Source organism: Dromiciops gliroides, chromosome 1 (assembly GCF_019393635.1).
Source record: "Dromiciops gliroides isolate mDroGli1 chromosome 1, mDroGli1.pri, whole genome shotgun sequence".
NCBI classification, from domain to species: domain Eukaryota; kingdom Metazoa; phylum Chordata; class Mammalia; order Microbiotheria; family Microbiotheriidae; genus Dromiciops; species Dromiciops gliroides.
The window spans coordinates 456,508,519-456,529,139 of record NC_057861.1 but is presented as its reverse complement, the minus strand read 5'-3'; the positions used below and the strand labels follow the sequence as shown (position 1 = coordinate 456,529,139).

At 36.1% G+C, this 20,621-nt stretch overlaps 1 protein-coding gene and 1 pseudogene across 14 annotated transcripts in view; both read left to right on the top strand.

Annotated features, from left to right (window-relative positions):
• Nucleotides 1–20,621, top strand: part of FAM172A (family with sequence similarity 172 member A) — a 484,252-nt gene that overhangs the window by 428,871 nt on the left and 34,760 nt on the right. The gene's annotated exons all lie outside the window — the stretch shown is intronic.
• On the top strand, nt 5,790–6,327 carry LOC122737175 (annotated as a pseudogene).

Sequence of the window (20,621 nt, the reverse complement as noted above, 5' to 3'; positions counted from 1 at the left end):
AAATAAACTGAATAAATGATTGTATATGAATATGATGAAATATTGTTGTGCCCTAAGAAATAAGAATGAAGAATTGTTGTTGTTGTTTTTGTTTTTCCTTCATTCTCTTTTTTGTTTTGTTTGTTTTTTGTTTTTTAGTGAGACAATTGGGGTTAAGTGACTTGCCCAGGGTCACACAGCTAGTGTTAAGTGTCTGAGGCCGGATTTGAACTCAGGTACTCCTAACTCCAGGGCCGGTGCTCTATCCACTGCTCCACCTAGCTGTCCCCCTTCATTCTCAAAGAAGACCATGATGTTATGACTTGCACTGAATTGGATTTAAGTGATGGAGGGCTGTGCAAGGTCACCATCCTCACTCTCTCCTCCAGAGCCAACTGGGTCCAGTGGCAAGATATATATCAGGATGACTGGAGATGGCCCAGGTTGTTTAGGGCAATTGAGGTTAAGTTACTTGCCCAGTGTCACACAGCTAGTAAGTGTCTGAAGTGACATTTGAACTCAGGTCTTCTTGATGTCAGGGCCAGTTCTGTATCCACTGTGCCACCTAGCTGCCCCATAATGAAGAATACTTAGGAATGTAAGAAGACTTGTATGAACAGATGCAAAATGAAGTAAGCATAATCACCAAAAGCATTTGTATATAATAACTACAATAATACAAATAACACTAAAAAGTAATTTATCAGTGATGGCTTATAATGACCAATCTCAGACATCCTTCCCACTTCATTAAAGAAATGGGGGACTACAAGTGTGAAACGAGGTATACACTATCAGACATGATCACAGTATCAGTTGGTTTTTCTTAGCTGTCTGTTTAAAAATGGGAGGAGGATCCAATGGTTTATTGTGAAGTAACTATGGCATAAAACTATGGAATATTAATAAAACTTCTAAAAAATAAAAAAGCATAAAAAGGAGGGAACATTTACCCCTTTCCCTTTGTTTTGCAATCACCATTTTTCCTGTTTTAATGTTATTTTAAAATCTACTAGCTGTGCAGTTTAGCTATTTCTGTGTTACTCTGAGAAGCTTAGCCAAAAAAAAGTCTCAGCATTTTCATTTTTTTTCAGCAAAAGCCATTACAGATCATTTTTATCCAAGCACATAGTCCTCTACATTATACATTACCCTTTCAGACAGCCATTTATAGGGTTGTGATGTGTCAACCACATTACAAGATAACACTGTTCTTTTGAGGTTATAGAAGAGAATCTGACAGTTCTACCATAACCTAACAGGAAAAAAAATCAAACCTCATGGTCTTGAAATTAATTTGTCTTATCAGCTTAAATTAACTAGGTTTCCCCCCTAAAATGCTAATGAAACAAAAATAATTTACCTTTTTGCCAAAAAGAAAAAAAAATCATAGAATCTCTTAGTTGAAAGGAACCTTAGAGGTTATGGTTCCCAATTCCACATTCTGTGAGGAGTCCCCTTCACAGTGTTACTGACATGGCTCCAACCTGTGCTCACTGGATTTATGAACAGTATAAGGAATGAGACTGTAATTTCATTGCTAAAGGAAACTCAGATGAGAAAGCTCCCCTAGCAATGTAAGTCAACATCTTCTCTGCAACTTGTAGAGAGTTGCCTAGTATACTAAGAGGTCAAGTAACTTCCCCAGAATCACACATCAGGTAGGTATCAGAAGAGGAACTTGAAATCGGATATTCATGACCTTAAGGTCATCTCTCTATCTAGTATGCTGCACTACCACTCATATAGACATTACATTTTTCATTATCCTCAAATGATGAAATTATATTTAGGGTCTAAAATTCAAGCTAAAATTCTATCGATAAAAGCAGGGCACCTAGAGGGCATACTGAATAGAGTGTCAGACCTGCAGTCAAGAAGACTCATCTTCAATGAATTAAAATCTAAGTTCAGAAACTTACTAGCTGTGTGACCCTGGGCAAGTCACTATTTGCCTCAGTATGTATAAAATGAACTGGAGAAGGAAATGGCAAACCACTGCAGGACCTTTGCCAAGAAAACCCTAAATGGGGTCACAAAGAGAGTCGGACATGACTGGAACCACTGAACTACAAAAATAAAAGCATAGCAATGATTTTTTTATTTATTAAAAAGGTCTAAGATTCACAGCCATACTTCTAGTGGAACATCGAGAAAGCTAGGAAAATAGCATGAAACCATTGTGATCACGTTCTTTAAAAATCTGTAATGTATGTTTTGTAAACAGAGCTTCTAAAACTTAGTGTTCTACTAATTAAATAAAAAGAAAAATGTTGTACATGAGAATAGAAAAGATTTGAAAATGCCTTCGGGGGAACAGGTGCTAGAATGACATCAGTGTATATCACCATTTTTTGCCATGATACTTGTATTTGGTCATAATGGAAAGAAATTGATTCCAAATGTGTTTTCTTGACCCCTACTCCATACATGTTAATGCCTAACCTTAAATGATGTTTCTACAATCTTAGCCGTATTTACAGTAATTATATGCATAATGTAGCATATTATTGTCCGGACTTCCTGTTTAATCAGTACAGAGCTTCTTACAAGTGCAGCTGAAAAGGGCAAACAAAATTAAAGCTTTATATACCAAAACAAGTTTGATTTGCTAAGCTCCCAGCATTCCAAAGTACACAAATTTGTTCCACTAAGTTTTCCGATGGCTTGCAGATGGGCAATGATTAATCAGAGAGCTAACTGTGAAGTAGTTTGCAATTAAACTGGAAAGCTCTGAAGCATGCTAATTGAATCAGAAAATTAGAGACACTGAACAGTAATTGGCTATTTCTCATGCAGCAGGTGCCAGGCCACTCATCTGTGGAACAAGGTATTTAAGGCACATTAGCACTAGTAAAAATACTTCTTGATATGGAACAGTTAGATTTTCTGCTCATTTTCACCATGGATGTCAAAACATACAGCTGTGATGTCTAGTGCTTACAATTCATGTTTTAAGAATCTAAGTAAGGTAAACATATGGGAGAGTAGCACGCTATGCAACAGGAAATGGTTTAAGAGTGAAAGTGAAATTGAACAACGTGAGGGTTCCTTTTATTTTTAAGCATGGTAACTTTTCCTTTCTTTTTGCACAGATTTAAAAGTTGTTGAGTTTTCTGTTCAATGTTAGTTTAAGGAAGCAACAGTATAAATCTCGCACTGCTGTGAGCTTAGTAGATGCATAAAGCCAATTCATATCATGTCTCAGCATGAGTTTCTATCTTCTAATTAGTACCACCATTTTATAGAGTGAGCACATGCTATGAAAGTTTGTTTGCCATGCCAACAGGGACCAGAGCATGTCGCTTTTTCCTTAGTAAAGTGATAGTGCTGGATTCTCATGAAAGACTGTAACCTAACCAGTAGGTAATCAGGAAGAAATGGGATTTAATAAGTGCAATTGTAGAAAGTTGTTGTAATAATAATCATTTTCGTATTATCATGGGTGGGGCACATGACTTCTGTTTCCCATTACATACTTAAATTAGAGTTTAGTATTGTTATTAGAAAGTGAAAAATTACAAATGAACATGGAAATGTCCTAAATTATGCTTCTCTGTTTGTGTTGGAAAGCAGAATTTTACAATATTCACATGCTAATCATATCACTTAGCAGTTGACTACAGAAAATAGCATATTTGAACCAAGAGACATAAATTATAAATTGTAAACAGTGTGTGGGGGATATGTTCTGACTATGTCTCATTTGAATGAAGACAGGGAGCTTTCTCTGCTGTGGATTATGTACCTTCATTAAGTTTTAAAATCTCCCTTATAATGTTTTATTAAGAACGACTTGGCGAGGAGTAATCAAAATGAGATTCGGTAGCACCCATTTTAAAGGAGTTCCTCATCAGAATTTGCTTTCACTCCGCTTCCTATCCCAAAGCTATATGTGGACATTTTATTTTTAACAAGTTAAAGCATGAGCCCCTCATGGCTCTCCTGTCCCCCAATACAGACCATGTGCTCTTTGCATTTCTTTAGTTTGAAAGCAGCTCAAAAATATTTACATGATCAATGTTTTTTTGCTTGAGGGATAAAGTTTGCTCTTCCATGGACAAGTGAGAACATATTGATCATTTTATTCTATTTGCTATTTCTAAATTCAATATACCTCTTGAGTCGATAAGCGAGATCGAGAGCATATTCTTTTTTTGTGTGTGCCTGCTTGTAGCTTGTTCTCAAGATCCAAGATACATTTTTGATTAATCACGAATGCTCTGGGGTCATGGAGAGCAAATGTGTTTGTGGAGTGTCAGCTGATGCTGTCAGATAAATGTCTTAAGCTTAGCCAGGGTTCATGCCCCAGCTTTAGGCTGTGCCAAATGTCTCCCCTTGTTGAGGAAGATAACAGCTACACTGGAGGCGACTGAGCTGTTTGTTCACTGAAAGGGCTGACCTTGCCATATGGGGCTACAATCAGGTGAAAGAAACAGTGTAGATGTTTTAATTAAAAGTTAACAAATTTCAACTTTTTATTTGATTCAGATTATCTTGGCATTCACTGGGATCCACTCTCCTTTCTTACCTTAATGGCGATTATGCCTGCATTTCTTCAACCTCTCCAATGAGATTCCTTAAGATGAGTAATATGTTTCATATTTTTCTCAGTATATGCCCAAAATATTTTGGCACAATTGAATACGTTATTAGGATACCACAAAATACTTGAAAATGTTTATCAGGATAAAAGGGGCACATTTCCTCTGTGAGCATATATTAAACATTTTTTCTCATTCTTCTAAAAACCACATGAAGCCAACTGGACTTCATATCTGAGACAGCAACAAGGACATTCAAAAATTTCATTTTGAAACCATTTACAATATTGGTCTGGGCAAAGAGAGGTCACTTGTAGTAATGACCTGTAGCCCTATAGCCTCTTGTCTTCAGAGGGCTTGTTTAATCACATTTACCCTACTTACAGTAATTTGTCTTCTTTGCTAGACAGAGTATATAAATAGGAAGTAGTGACAATTGCTCCACACACCTGGAGAATGCTTTGGAACACGGTGGTCTGTTTTGTAGTGCTGAAGGCAATAGGAAGAATCAGATGGTGGTGCATAAATAAAGGAACTCTCAGAGGGCTACTTGTGGGTATTTGTTGTAAAACACCTAAAAACAGTGCCTTTCTTCTATCTTTGCTCAGCTTGTTTTGTTTTGTATTTTTTCTCCAAAGAAGATGTTCTACTTTTCTTTCCTCTCAAGAAGTTCATACTGTCATGGGTAAATCATCGGTGCTAATTAGACACAATAATCCTGCAAAAAAAAATGAAGAAAGAAATAACACATCTGTCATAAACTCCCACCAGATCTCTTGGAAATGAGACATTTTTAATATTTTATGCCAAACACAAAATATCTTGAGGAAATAGTTCTTTATTCTATATCCCAAAACAAAACCTTTAGTGTAAGTAGTGCTGCTTAAGTAGCTCATTTCAAATAGTATTATTTAAAATCTCCCCTGCATTTTTGTAATATAGGTTGTGTTGTAATAATAAGTCAGGATTTGAAAAACAGAAACAACATTTAAAAGGGACAGGAATAAAATGAGAGATGCTTCTGAAATTATTATTTAAAGTCTACTATTCTAGTAATGGTGCTAATATGTACAACTAATGACACTCTAATATATATTACATTAAATTATTTAGAGAAAACTGTTCCATTTATGATTCTGTCAATGGACAAACTACAATTTTTTTGCAATCACTAAAATTTCAAGTTAAGGGAAAGTTAAATTTGATCTGAATATCTTGCCAAAACAAAGAGCATGAGAGTCCCTCCATATTATCATATACAACAAAATGCAACCCCTGACTGAAAAAAAGATTTGGACCTTGTTCTAAAAGCTCCCAAAATATACTGGAGAAAATATTCAGTTGCTTGTGGACTGAGTTGATGGCACCTGCTGTTTGTGACTCCATAAAGACAGAACCTACTAAGTAAGTGAGAAGATTATTAAGTTGTCAATAAATATCTTCACGGAGAAGCTGGTATCTTTGAGGACCTGCTTTGGAAGATTCACTAAGACACAGAAGTTAAGACTGCATATCACTGCCCTAGATTAACTGACATTTTATGTAAACCATAGGATGTGGGTGAAACCAGGAGTAGAGCAGTCATTCTTATATGGGAACCATGTGTTAAAATCTGGCCTGGGTTAAATCACAGAAAACACTTATCAGTATCAGGGACTAGGAGGTGTACTCCATGGCAGATGTCCCTTTGGATAAAGTCTACATAGTTTGCCAGAAGGTGGACCCTGTGGCAATTGTCTTGTTTCACCAGGTTGACACTGGGGAATGTATGTACCATGAAGATGTACTCATTGAATTTACCTGATGGACCTGTGACTTAGTAGAAAGATCTTTATTTTTTCTCTGTATGGGAGTAGCTGGATTATAAAACCACCGTTGTACTGGTTTACTATCAAGAACAATATGACCTATATATTTGATCTTTTGTCGGTCAATACAGAATCTCTGTGGCATAGTGGATGAAATGCTAGCCTTGGAATTAGAAAGGCCAGGGTTTGAACCCAGCATTTAGCACATAGTAGGTGTTTAATAAATGTTTATTGATTGATTGATTGATTGCCTGATCCTGTACAAGTCACAACCTGTCTCACTTCAGTTTTATCATCTATAAAATGGGGATTCACAATAATACCCTCCTCACAGGATCAAATGAGATAATGTACTTAAAGTAAAGGTGGGGTAAAATATCATAAGCAAATGGAGGGGGAATACTTGTTAAGCAAGAAAGTGAGACATTTTGAACCTTTCTTGTTTAATAATAGTGATTAAATTGGATACCATGTTAAAAAAGACAAAATCCCTAATGTCCCATTATTAAATTATAGAAATTATATTCTAACCATTTTTGTCTTCATAGATACAACTAATGCCAAAATCATATATGCAAATTATTTTAAGTGCATATGCATAGTAACAGTGATTCTAAGGTTTTAACTTCAAAGTAAAAAATAGTTTATACCTTCTCCCATTTATATTTCTTAGTTAAGTTCATAATCATTGTTATGGGGAAAAATGACTAGGATATTTAATCATGAGACTGATATGTGATAATATATCTGCCACCCTTTTCCATCCCTGGAGCTGTCACCAACTTCAGTTGACACTGGTGTTTTTCTTCAGCTCTATAATTTAAAAAAATAATGTTGTCATACTTGTGCCTGATTGAGGAAGGGACTTGGAACTTTATTTCTCTAAATGAGTGGGAAAGTTGCATTATCAGCTATCTACAGAACCCGTGGTGATTCATATGACCAAAGCTCCAAGAAAGCACACTTTGGGAATTTAGAGGGAGAAAAAAGTAGCAAAACTTAGACCCAACTTGCTTGAGGAATAGGCAAAGTAATTGGACTGACTTAGAGAAAGCAACTAAGTCATCAGCTCTTCGGCGTGGCTAGCTCTTTAGTCAATAGTTTATCTTAACTGAATTTGGCTCAGTAGTCCTTCTGACTGAAATAAATAAATGAGCTTCTCTAAGTAAATGGCACAGATGCTTCTCTACTGTTAACCACTACCACCATCCTTTCCTAAGTATGTCTTGCTTTTTTTCTTCCCATTTGCTGCCTAAATGTAAATCACCACCTCTTCTAACTATCGACTCATTTTAAAAATAGAGAGGAGGTCATTACATAAAAGTGGTTCTTTCCAGTTCTCAGGGTTTCTTATATATAAAATGAGCTTCTTCAAGAAACTTCAGCATTACCTCAAAAAATTTTGAAAGTAACAGCACTACACTGGACTCAAAAATTTCTTCTCTAAAACTGATTTTCATTTTAGTTTCTACTGATCCTTTTTTTTTTTTTTTAAAAAAAAAGGTTCTATTTGCATTTGACAATTTTAAAAGTTTAAACATTTTAAGCATCTACATGGAGTTAGAAATCCTTCTGTTCTTACTTTATCAAACTGCAAGGAGATTTTGACATAATAACCAGGTTTCGTAGGCCAGAGATCTATGGCTCTTGTCATACCATGAATACATTTAGCTATTTAAAGCCAATACTCTTTATGATATCACATTTTCACATTTCTTATAACTTTACTGACTACCAAAAAGGCTATTTCTGATTCATTGCTTTTTCTTTTCTTCCCTTCATTTGATTGAGGTTTTTACTTTCTTTCTTCCTTTTTTTTTTTGGGGGGGGGGTGGGAGTGAGACAGTGAGGGTTAAGTGATTTACCTAAGGTCACACAGCTAATAAGTGCCAAGTGTTTGAACTCAGGTCCTCCTAAATCCAAGGCTGGTGCTTTATCCACTGCACCACCTAGCTGTCCCCTCTTCCCTTTTGAATATACCCTAAACTTGCCCCTTCAAAAGTAGAATTTGTTTTGCTTATGACTATTCCCTTACTTATCCTGCCCTCTCTCATATGCTTCCCTCTCTCCATACTCTCGTCTTATATCTTCCTAAGACTATTAAAACAGAACAAAATGACCTGTAAGACATTAATGACTTAATATCTTGTAGATATTAAGGTTCTAAGAAGACATTTGTTTTTAGTCTTTCTATTAACATTTTATCAGTTTATCACCATATCATCTCTCCCAGTTGAACAAATGTATCTACCTTTATGTATCTACTCAATTTTAGCATTTGCAACAAACATGCTTAGAAATCCATTATTTCACTAAAGATCCATTTTTTTCTTCTATAGGATTATACTTATTTTTCTCAGATAGATGATTCTTGGTGGCAAGCCTTTATCTTTTGCCTTTTACAATATTGTGTTCCTAGCTCTCCACTCCTTTAAGGAGGTGGTTGACAAGTCTTGCATGGTACTGACTCTGGCTCCTTGATACTTGAACTCTTTCTTATTTACTACTTGCAGTATTATTTCTTTGACCTAGAAGCTGCATATTTTGGCTATGATGTTCCTGAGAATTTTCATTTTGTGGTTTCTTTTGTGAGGTGACTTGTGGATTCTATTTTTAGTTTGGCCTATGGTTCTAAAAAATCTGGGGAATTTTTATTTATAATTTATAAAATATGGTATCCAAGCCTTTTACTTGGCTGTGATATCTAGGAAGTCCAGTGATTATTAGATTACTTCTCCTTGCCATGTTTTCTAGATTATTTTTTTTTGTAATTGTATTTCTTCTGGTTTTTTAATCTTGATTTTCTGTTTGTCCCATTCTTATTTTCAAAGCATTTGGTTCTTGGTTAAGACTTCCTGTATGATTTGTTACATCTTCTTGTCATTCTTTGTTCCTTAGCTATTCCATTTTATATTTCCTTTTCCAGATATTCTTCTAGTCCTTGTGGTCAGGAGATATAGATACACACATACATAGTACAGCCTCTACTTGGACTTGTTATATAGTTATTCTCTTCTTCTGGATTTATCTTCTTCATTGTCTCTCTGTCCAAGGTATTTTTTTTTTTCATTGTATTTGGTTTTTGGTTTGCTTGTATCGCGGCATTCATTGTCTGGGTTAGGAACTGGTGCTTGGGTCAGATTTTGCTTCTGTACTCCCAGGTGTTCTGAGCAGTCCCTGTTTCTTCCTCAGTGTGGTGGCTAAGACTAGGCCTCTCCTTCTACAGGAGTAGTTTGGCTTTGTTCCCTGCTGTGTGTGATTTATGTCTATGTTCTCTGGATCCTGAATTGGGTCGAGACTTCTTGGATGTTGCTTGGAGCTATTTTCCCCCTGTGGCCAGGGTTCCAGCACCACTCTGACATTGGGCCTTTCTTCTGATGCTGTGTAGTTAGAAGGCCACCCATCTACTGATCAACCTTCTGGTGTTGATCCTCTTTGAACTGAAATAAGCTCATTTTCCTCAATGAACAAACATAAAATATATGTTTTATATACTTAAATATATTTGAATACAGTGATAAAATATACCTAAATGTAAAATGTCCCTGAAAGTACATAATTAAATGTCATAAAGCATAGTAGAATATTCTTGCAACATTCTAGTATCCTAGCTTGATAATCAGTTTTTATTTTAATAAACTAAATACTAAGAGAGACAGAGTGGCATAGTAGATAGGGGACTGACCTTGGAACCAGGAAGATATGAGTATGGGTTCACATCCCATCTTTGACATATCCATTCCTTTGTGACCCTGGGCAGTCATTTAAACTCTTACTGCTCTAGGCAACTATAAGTTGACTTCTGTTGACAGAAGGAGTTCTTCATACCATCAAAATTACTGGTACAGTCCACTTAAGCAAGAATTTTCTGTACAATTAATTGGTTAATAAACATTTATAAAGTGCCTACTATGTGCATGGAACTGTGCTAAGCACTGGAGATACAAAAAGAGGCAAAGTACTGAAAGCTATTGCCCTTAAGGAGCTTATAGTAAGGTAGAAAATATGCAAACATATGTAGAAAGCAAGCTGTATATAAGATATATAGGAAATAAATAACAGATGAGAGGCACTAGAATTGAGAGGGATTGGAAAAGACTCCTCTAAAAGATGAGATTTTGTTTTGGACTTAGAGGAAGCCAGGGAAGTCATTAGGTGATGGGGGAAAGATGGAGATGGAGCATCTTGTTCATAGACCTGACCTGCTAGGATCTGGCCAGTGTTACTGTATCAAACAGTACATGGCAGGGAGCGGAAAGATAGAAAAAGTTATGAAGAGCTTTTAATGTCAAAGTACTTTGTATTTGATCCAGCAAACAATAGGGGACACTGGAGTTTATTGAATTGGTGACATGATCCACCCTACACTTTAGAAAAAGCACTTTGATAGCTGATTGGAGGATGGATTACAGGGGGAGACTTGTGGAAGATAGACTTGCCAGCAGCCTATTGTAGAAGTCCAGGAGTGAGGCTATGAGGGTCTTTACTACAGTGGTGGCAGTGTCAAGAGAGAAGGGGATGTATAGGAGAAATGTTGCAGAGGTGAAATTGACAGGCTTTGGCAGCAGATTCGGAAAATAAGAGATAGTAAAGGGTGGAGGGTAACCAAAAATTGCAAGCATGAGTGACTGGAAGGATGGTGTTGCCCTCTACAATGATAGGCAAGGGGTTGGGGAGGTTTCAGGGAAAAGATATGAGTTCTGTTTTGGGCATGTTTAGTTTAAGAAATCAACTGGACATCCAGTTGGAAATGTCTGAAAGGCTGTTGGAGATGTGAGATTGGAGGTCAGCAGAGACGTTGAGGCAGGATAGGGAGATCTAAGAATCGTTAACATAGGGATAGTAATTAGATTCATAGATCCATAAGAACTAATGAGATCACCAAATGAAATGGTGTCAGGAAAAAGAGAGAGAGAAACTGAACACATTGTGTAATTATGACTGACTCTGTTACCAGAGAAGAATTAAGAACATATACCTCTCTCTCTCTCTTCTACAGGAATAGGGAGTATTGCACTGTGGAAAATTATGCACACTGTACAACTAATTCAATGTATTGCTTAGTTTTTTTTAACTGACTTTTTCTCTCTTTTTAAAAAATTCTTTCTTACAAAGGATGGATCACTAATAAAGAAAGGAAGAGATATTTTTGGAAATGTGATACAAAAATAAAACATGTCAATAAAATAAGGAAAACTTTAAAAAGAAACCTAATGCAGAGGTTTCAGTATAATTTGGTGAGGAAAAAGGAAGGTTCAAATATAAAGCAAGATGTCCATCATGGATGGTGGCATTACTAGATGTAGAAATGCTGGAGTCTGTTTGAGGGGGGAAAATTATTTTGAACATATTGAGTTGGAGGGGGAATTTAGAAATGTTTTAGTCTGGAGATATGGGGAGATGTCAAAGCTGGACATAAAGATTTGAAAGTCATGTTGGTATAAATGATCCTTGTAGTAGTAGAAGTGGCTCTCTGTGTGCTGCTGCCTAAGGATTGGCCTCCATTCATAGAAGACAAGGACTAGGTCTAGGTTATTTATGTGTGTGTAGAATACTTAGTGTAGTACCATGTAAAAGGAGATACTTAATACCTATAAATAATGATGATGAAAATAACATGCTTCTGGTTTTTTATTGAATATGTATATATGCATATAAAATTTACATAAACACATTACTTAAGCTACACCATGTCTATACACTAGAAGGGCACTGGATCTACACAATTAAATTCAGTCACTATTTTGCCCCTGCTTTTCTTCATAACATAATATACAATACAAAACTGATGGATGATTCAGCTTTTTAGAGTATATAATATGAAAAGCAACCGACTGCCAGTATATCTGGCCACACCTTATGGAAATTTATTTTGTTTGTAATTTAGGTTGTGTTATAGACAGATACTCAAGGATATTATTTAGATTAACATTGACTATATTGCTGGATATTCATAAGAAAGACCACTTTTAAGAAAAATCACAGGGAAAATTTCAAGAAAACAACAGAAAATATGAGCAAATCCAGACTTTCAAACATGTTTGTATACCAATGTAAAACATTCAGAAAAGAAAAAGAAATTGGATGAGGGTCTTTGTCCAAGATCACAGCTGTGATCTCATTTGCATGACTGAGCCATGATGGAATAACTGCTGACTAGAATGTATGACTACACAGAAAGGTGTAGAGTGAATAAACATGAATTCAGTATATTGATTCAAGAAGCCTGAATCTAGTCCCAACTCCACCACTGACTAATACTGCCTAGAGCTCAAAGTTAGCCATTTCATTTGGATTCAGATCTGTAGAATATTCAGATCAATGCTCTGGCAGCCAAACACAAAGACAGGAGGAAAAGGAATGAACCTCCAAATGTTGGATTTGATGACACTGATTGTGTGACTTTTTAAAAAAAGGAAGCCACTCTACTTTGATTTATCCATCTGTAAAAATGTTTCTTCCTCCAACCAAGTTGTTGAATTTTTTTTTTTTTTAGAAATTTTCTTTGGCCTTCCCAGGCCTGCCCGTCAGCTTCCTTCACACACCCCCTGGGTCTTCACACACTTCAAACACTTCTCCTATCTACTTCAGGAGCATATTGCAAAGATAAGCTACATTATTTAAGTGAAAGATTTTTTAACTCTTCAACAGACATAATTTCCTTTGGAAGAGAAATGAATTTGGGATCCTAAATAACTCCCCCAAGGCTTGTAATGCCAGCTTCTGATTTGGACTCCTCCAAAAGGTGAACATACTTTGGAACTAGTAAATAGGCAACCCCTTTCCATTTTGATCCTATTCAGATAAGCTTCCAAACAAGTGATTGTTTTAAATTTCAGAATGAGATATAAGTTTTTGGACATGGCCAATGTGGGAATTTGGTATATTTATTATGAGGTTTTGTGTTTTATTTTTATTGTTCAATTGGGGAAACCAGAGAGAGAGCGAGAGCGAGAGCAAGAGCGAGAGCGAGAGCGAGAGCGAGAGCGAGAGCGAGAGCGAGAGCGAGAGAGAGAGAGAGAGAGAGAGAGATTCTTATAAAAATAAATAATCAGTGTGTTTGCACAAAAATATTACATAAAGACCTGAAATATAAATGGAAGTTTGGTGCCTTTCTCTCAGAAGCCCAAAAGTAGGGAGAGGAAAACAAGTTAAAATAGTGGAAAATTATAAGTCTACCAACTTAATTTTAGATATTTAGAAAAGCACTTTTAAGAAGTTATAAGAAACTAATTTTAGATACCTATAGGATAACAAGTTTTTCTGTAATGATCACCATGGCTTTGGAAGAACAAATTAGTGGCTAATCTGATTTTCTTCCATGATAGATTGACAAGCCTGATAGATTGAGAAGAAGTAATATATGGAGTACATATTAATTTTAGTAAATCCTTCTATTCTATTCCTTAAGGGATGCTCATCACCATATTGGAAAGGGGTGGGGGAGGGAAAGAGGACAAACTTAAATCATTTCCACTTTACTATTTTCTAGCAGTGGTTTGTTTTTTGTTTTATTTTTCCCCCACTGTGTGGTGGTGGGGAAGATGAAAGCTGATAGCTAAGTGCAGTTTGAGGAATATCTGCAATTTTCATTTATCCATACTATGCCATGTCCCAGTTAGCATACATCATAAGAAGAGTTTGTAAAAGAGCCTAATGCTTGCGGTGCTGCATTAAGCAAATATAGTCACTTTTTAGAAGTTATTTTACATATTCATTGCTTCAATGTGTTTTGTCTTCTGTCCTTTAGCAGTTAGCCTGACTCATTTCTGTGCTGCTTTTTAAAAGCTTGAATCAGCCATGGCCCTACTTTCATTTTTTAATCTTTATGTGTTTTGATTGGTGCCTGCTTTGTTTTTATATATTTTGCATTTCATATGTCTTCCCTGATAGAGAAGAAGATATTTAACTTATTCATATTAATTTAGTATACCATTTGTATTGTACTTTTTAACTTAGGCTAAATTTTCCTTATAAAATCAAATTAAAACTATGAAAATTTCTGAGCAAAGAAATGAATCTTTGGATTCATTTTTCATTAAGTTTATAATGACTTCTTATGGAGATAAAATCCAAACTACAGTAAAGAAAATTATAATTTTATGGTTTTCTATTCCTTCACATACATTCCAAAACATTGTCCCCTTGTATTATCAGTTATAACATCATGGGGGTTAACTATAATACTAGTATTATATAATGGCTAGCATTTGTGATATCCTTTAAATTTGCAAGTATGGATCTGCTCAATAAAACGATGTAACATAAATGTTCTCTAAATTCTGATATAACTTTTTGAAAATTTGTCCTTTGCAGTTATGGCTAGCCAAAAACATTCACTAAGCATCCCAAGTGGCTTACACTGTATGAAGTTGTAAGGGAAATAAAAGACATGATTCCTATTCACAAACAATTTTCACAACTCAGTGAAAGAACTCTGAATTTTAGAAACAACAGAATGGAAGTGGAAATAAGGGGAGAGAAAATGACTGTAGGCAGCAAAAAAGGAAAATTAGCTGAAGAAAACATAATTAAAAAGGTCAGAATAACAAATCATAAACTATTGATAGGAAAATAAAGGAAAATCAAAAGAAAGTATGCTGCCAGAAATTATACCTCATACATATTACAAGCAAAATTGCTAGACTCAGTCCTGGAATCTTCAGCGTTAACTTTTTTTCTAGATACCAACTCTAAGATCAAGTCTTTAGTTTGCCAGCCCATTTCTGTTATCTCAGGAAGAGAAAGACAGAATTTAGATTGTGACCTTGAATGTTTATAGCTTGATAAAATATATTTGTCTATATGAGACATCATTTCCATCTAAGAGTCCATAATCGTACCATATGTTTTACATGTAATACAAGAGTGAGTTTTTAGAGGTCTAGTTTACCTTCTCTGTATATTAGAAGTTTGTGTAATCCTATGTTTCAAGATTTAAACTTGGTTAAAAGCATTTTGGGAGTTATCTGTTCCATGTACAAGTAAAAGTCTTCCCAGAGAGGTGGCTTTGCTTTTAAGACCGATTTTGAAGGAGATTATTGATAGGTATAGATTATTGGGGAGGCCATGAACAATCTAGAGAGAAGAAATCAGTTCCAAAGAAATGGAGATTAAAAAAAATTTTAAAAACTTTCTGTGTTGTTCCATTTCATACCTGTCATCAGTGAGATGACAGGTCAATAGTCATATATGGAATGGCTTGCATGCATTTAATTAGAACATACCTTTTCACTACTAAACAGAATAATGTAAGGACATATCCTCCCAGGACTCTTTAATAGACACTATTTGACTGCAGAGGGCAGACTGCAGATACTGTTTGAGTCAATTTGTACATATTAGCCAAAGTTCCAAGGGGTCTGAGTTGAAGGAAAAGGCACTTTTTTCTGCTTTGCAGGGGGAAACATTTCATGATAGAAAATTGCACACAATTTTCATGAACAACTTTTCATTTCTATTTCCTCCTACCAGTTGGTTTATTTCAGATAATCAAAGTGGACACTATCATGTGCCACCGCTTCCCTCTTCACATCAGTCATGTGAAGAAATAATGTGTTATGAATGAAAATGAAATGTAAAGGATCCATGAATCCACATTTCACTAAAGTGAAAGTTGAATCCCTTAAAGATGCCCACCCAGGTATCTTGTGTAATCTTCTATCAGGATTGTATCTCCATTTCAGTTTGTATGACACTACCTGTTTTGAATAGGATAAAACCTCATTGTTACTGTCAGCCCTGTTTCAAACTAAATATTCATCTAGTCCTTTGTGGCTGCCATTTTTATCAGGCTTTCAGAACAGCTTCCCTTTGCTGATCTGCCATTTTCCTACATATCACGGTTTCACTTGTATGATTTCTGGTGAGACAAGCTTAGACCTGGCTGCTTTTCTCTTAGTAACAGAGAAAAGAAATGTCTCTGGTGCCTACTCTGCAGAGAAAGTTGATTCATGTGTAAATTATCAGTTGGCCTTTATTTGCTTGGCCTGTGGAGAGTACACATGCAGATAAAAGGCTCCGTGGGTCAGAGCTTAGTACGTGCAGGTTTCTCCAGTGGCCACAATGACAGCGTTAGAATTGTTGTCAAAGATTATCAGACACACTATGATGTCTTATCATTATTTATTTGCAGTTTTCTGTGCAAAATAAATTTCAATGCAGAGGAAGCTTTTATACCATTAGGACATACCACAAATGACACTCCTATTTAATGGCTTTTTTCATCATTTCTTACTCTAAATCATAAATATTGTCTTGTTTCCTTGATATTAGAAATGGTGTCTTTATGATTCTTCATTCCCTGTTAATGATCTCTGAACTCTCTTTTCACATTTCAATTACATCATGTTTTTATTTCTTTCAACTTAAGTTGTAATGTCCAATCCTGGAAAAAAAAATGGGGTGGTGGTGGTTTTGAATCATGGTTAATGTATCAGAGGTAAAATGTATTAAATAAGAAAGGTATAAAATGCTACTTGTCTATACTATCTCACTATCTTTATAAAGTACACATAGCAACTTCTAGGCACTGTGCAGAAACTAGCAAGTTATTTAAACTACAAAATCAGTCACCCATCATTTGATTGCCTTTCATTAAAATAAAATTAGGGAACACGGACTCCAGGTTTACACTCCTTCTCTGTTTTATCTGTGTAGAACATCAATTACTTCACAAATTTCTTGTAATTAGAAATTACAGCTGTGCCTGAGCTTTAAAAGACACTATGGTTCTTTACAATTATAAAGTACTTTGAATACATTACCTTATTTGATCTTTGCAACAACCCTGGGAAGTAAGTAGGGAGAGTAATATTTTCTCCGTTTTGCAGAAAAACTGAAGTTTAGAAAGTTTACAGAGATATAAGTGACAAAATACAAGGCTTGAACACAAGTCTTCTAACCCTGAAGCCAGGATTTTTTCCCCTGAGTAGGAGCACAGCATAATGGCTAGAAAACTATGCATGGAGTTAGGAAGAACTGGATTCAAATCTCACTTCTAACATTTTGCCTGTGTGCTCATGGGAAAGTTACTTAATCTCCATTAGCTGTTTTCTCTTCCATAAAATAAGGATAATAATACCTGTAATTCCCTCTTCTTTCATGGGACTATTTTGAGGCTCAGATGAGATCATGTGTGTAAAGTGCTTGGAAAACCTTAAATCGCTATATAAATGTCAATTGTTATTTTTTTCACAATGTAACATCAAATCCAATAATGATAAGATGGCTTTAGTCATCTTTTATTGTTCTAATTTTGTGCTGTTTTGCAAATGAGTAGAGATGAATCATCTAAATGGAAAAAGAGATGTAGATTTTCTGTAACATTTATTTATGTGATTTTTATTTATTTATATTTATTTATATTTGTTAACACATGATGATCCATTCTGCTGAAAAGTATGTTAGAAAGCCAAAAAAAAAGCTATGTAGCATTTAACATTTGTAATTTCACATCTAAGATTGGCATATGCCATATTGTTGTTCATTTTATCTTGGTAGGTTCCCTATATTTCCTTCAAATTTTGCTTACCCTCTGAACTACCTCTTTTCCATAAAAGAGGCTATCATTGGTAAAGAAGTATAGAATGAAGGGGCAGCTAGGTGGTGCAGTAGATAAAGCACCAGCCCTGGATTCAGGAATACCTGAGTTCAAATCCGACTTCAGACACTTGACATTTACTAGCTGTGTGACCCTGTGCAAGTCACTTAACCCTCATTGCCCCACAAAAAAAGAAGTATAGAATGAGACAAGTATTTTTATACATAGCCAATGTGTTGATTTGTTTGACTTTCCTATGTTGTTCAAAGAGGACCATGACATCAGGGTGATGTCATAACTTGCATTGAATTGGATTTAAGTGAGGCAAGGCTGTGCAAGGTCACCAACCTCACTCTCTCCTCCAGAGCCATCTGGGTCCAGGGGCAAGATATACATCAGGATGACTGGAGATGGCCCCAGATGTTTAAGGCAATTGGGGTTAAGTGACTGGCCCAGGGTCACACAGCTAGCAAGAGTCTGAGGTTAGATTTGAACTCATGTCCTCACAACCTTAGGGCCAATACTCTATCCACCATGCTACCTAGCTGCCTCTGACTTGCCTGTACTTATTTGTTAAAGGGAGGGCTTCTTTGGGGGTGAGAGATTTGGGGAGGACAGAGTTGGAAACTACTGAGTAGTGTTACAAATTTTAGAAACAAAGAAAAGAAAGAAAAAAAATTTAATTTTAAGACAGAAGAAAGCAAAAGAAAATTCAGAAGAGGACACAAACAAGCAAGATAGCTATATCACTACCAGGTTGAAAGTAATGATCATTGTAGAAAAAAAAACATTTCAGAAGTTCACGGTTTCATAAATAATTATCTTTTAAGCATCTTGAGAGCAGTGATTGTCTAGCTTGTTCTATTTGTTTCTCCATTGCTTAGCCCAGTGCTTGGCACATAGTAAACACTTAATAAATGCTTTTTTTCCCCTTTCACTCATTCATTCCTTGTTACATTGAAATGCTCATTGGTTGGGGTTTCGTCATTTTTACTTATTTGAATGCCAGATTTTTTAGCTCGCATTTTTCTTTCTGATGAAGATTTAGAAAATGCCTACTTCTCTTGATAGCTGGGTATCTCCATACTGTGTTATGTTTCAGTGAGAAGACATCATTGTATTGTCAATGAAAACCATTTCACAATTGAAGCAATGTTACAAAGTCTAGGTCAAATTCAAGTTCATATAGATTTGTGGTTTCTGTACATTTGTTCTTTCCAAGTGTTAAAGTACTATAGAATTGCAATTGTGAAATTGATGTTTTTTGAAAACTGAACATGTATTAGTATTATCGTGAACTTATTTAGCCCATGGTTTCTACATCTATTCAATGAAGGGTAAAGATTGGATGACCTGTACCATCCTTTCCCGCTCCGACTCTGTGGCTATGGCTGTGTTTTAGGAATGGCTTTTTCTTGGTAATTTAGGAGATCTATAAAACCCAAAGTACTTTTTTTGTTTGTTTGTTTGTTGAGGCATTGAGGGTTAAGTGACTTGCCCAGGGTCACACAGCTAGTAAGTGTCAAGTGTCTGAGGCTGTATTTCAACTCAGGTCCTACTGAATCCAGGGCCAGTGTTTTATGCACTGTGCCACATAGCTGCCCCCACGAAGGCCTTTTAATGCCAAAATGGAGATTTTATATTTGATCCTGGAGGTGATCAGGAGCCACTGAATTTTATTGAGTAGGCAAAGGCTGGGGAGATATAGCCAGACCTACAGTTTAAGAAAAGTCACTTTGATACCTGAGTGGATAGAATGGAATGGGAAAAGACTTGTGGTAGGCAGAATGCAGGCTATTGTATTAGTTAAGGTTTGAAGTGCTGAGGTCCTGCACCAGCACCAGGGGAGAGAAGAGAACATGAGAAACTTGTTACAAGGGTAAAACTGAAGGCCTTGGCAACTGATTGGATATGGGAGGGTAGGGTGAGAGTGAGTCAAGGATGACACCTAGGTTATGAGCCTGGGGGACTAAGAGGATGGTGGTAACTTTAACAGCAATACAGATGTAGAAAAATTTTGAGCTGTGTTTTCATTGGCTATATGTCCAGCTTCAGTGTCAAGTCAGTTCAGTGGGGTGGGCGGCAAAGATGGCTTCTTTTTCTCCTTTTTATACAGGAAATATCCCTTCTTCAATCCATGTCCATGGTAGTTCCCCAGTTTTCCTCATTTCCCAGGAGTTCCAGGGCAGTGATTGGTGGAAAAACAAAGGTGTTACCTATTACCTGGTACTGCAGGATGTTCTGAGATCTTTAAGGTTTGTATTTAATTGTAGATATAAAGAAATGGAAAAAAAGAAGGAAGAAGGAAGAGTCTGATTCAGCCTATCAATTACTGTAGATTTATTGGATCCATTCTAATGGAGATCAGGGTTTACTCTCATAACCTTGATTGCCCTCTGCAAAACCTTCATCTGGAATTTTTCCAAAGCCCAAGAGCCCTTGCCTCTGCTCTGGAGATGGGTAGCTTATAAGAGCCTTCATGTCAAAGCAAAGAACAAACCTGCCATTAAACTTATTCATGGCCAGAATTTCTAATTTAACTCTTCTAAGCCATTTTTTGACTAAAAGTCTTAGGTACAATAAATAAGTAGTAGGGGGCAGCTAGGTGGCACAGTGGATAGAGCACCGGCCCTGGAGTCAGGAGTACCTGAGTTCAAATCTGGCCTCAGACACTTAACACTTACTAGCTGTATGACCCTGGGTAAGTCACTTAACCCCAATTGCCTCACTTAAAAAAAAAAAAGTGGG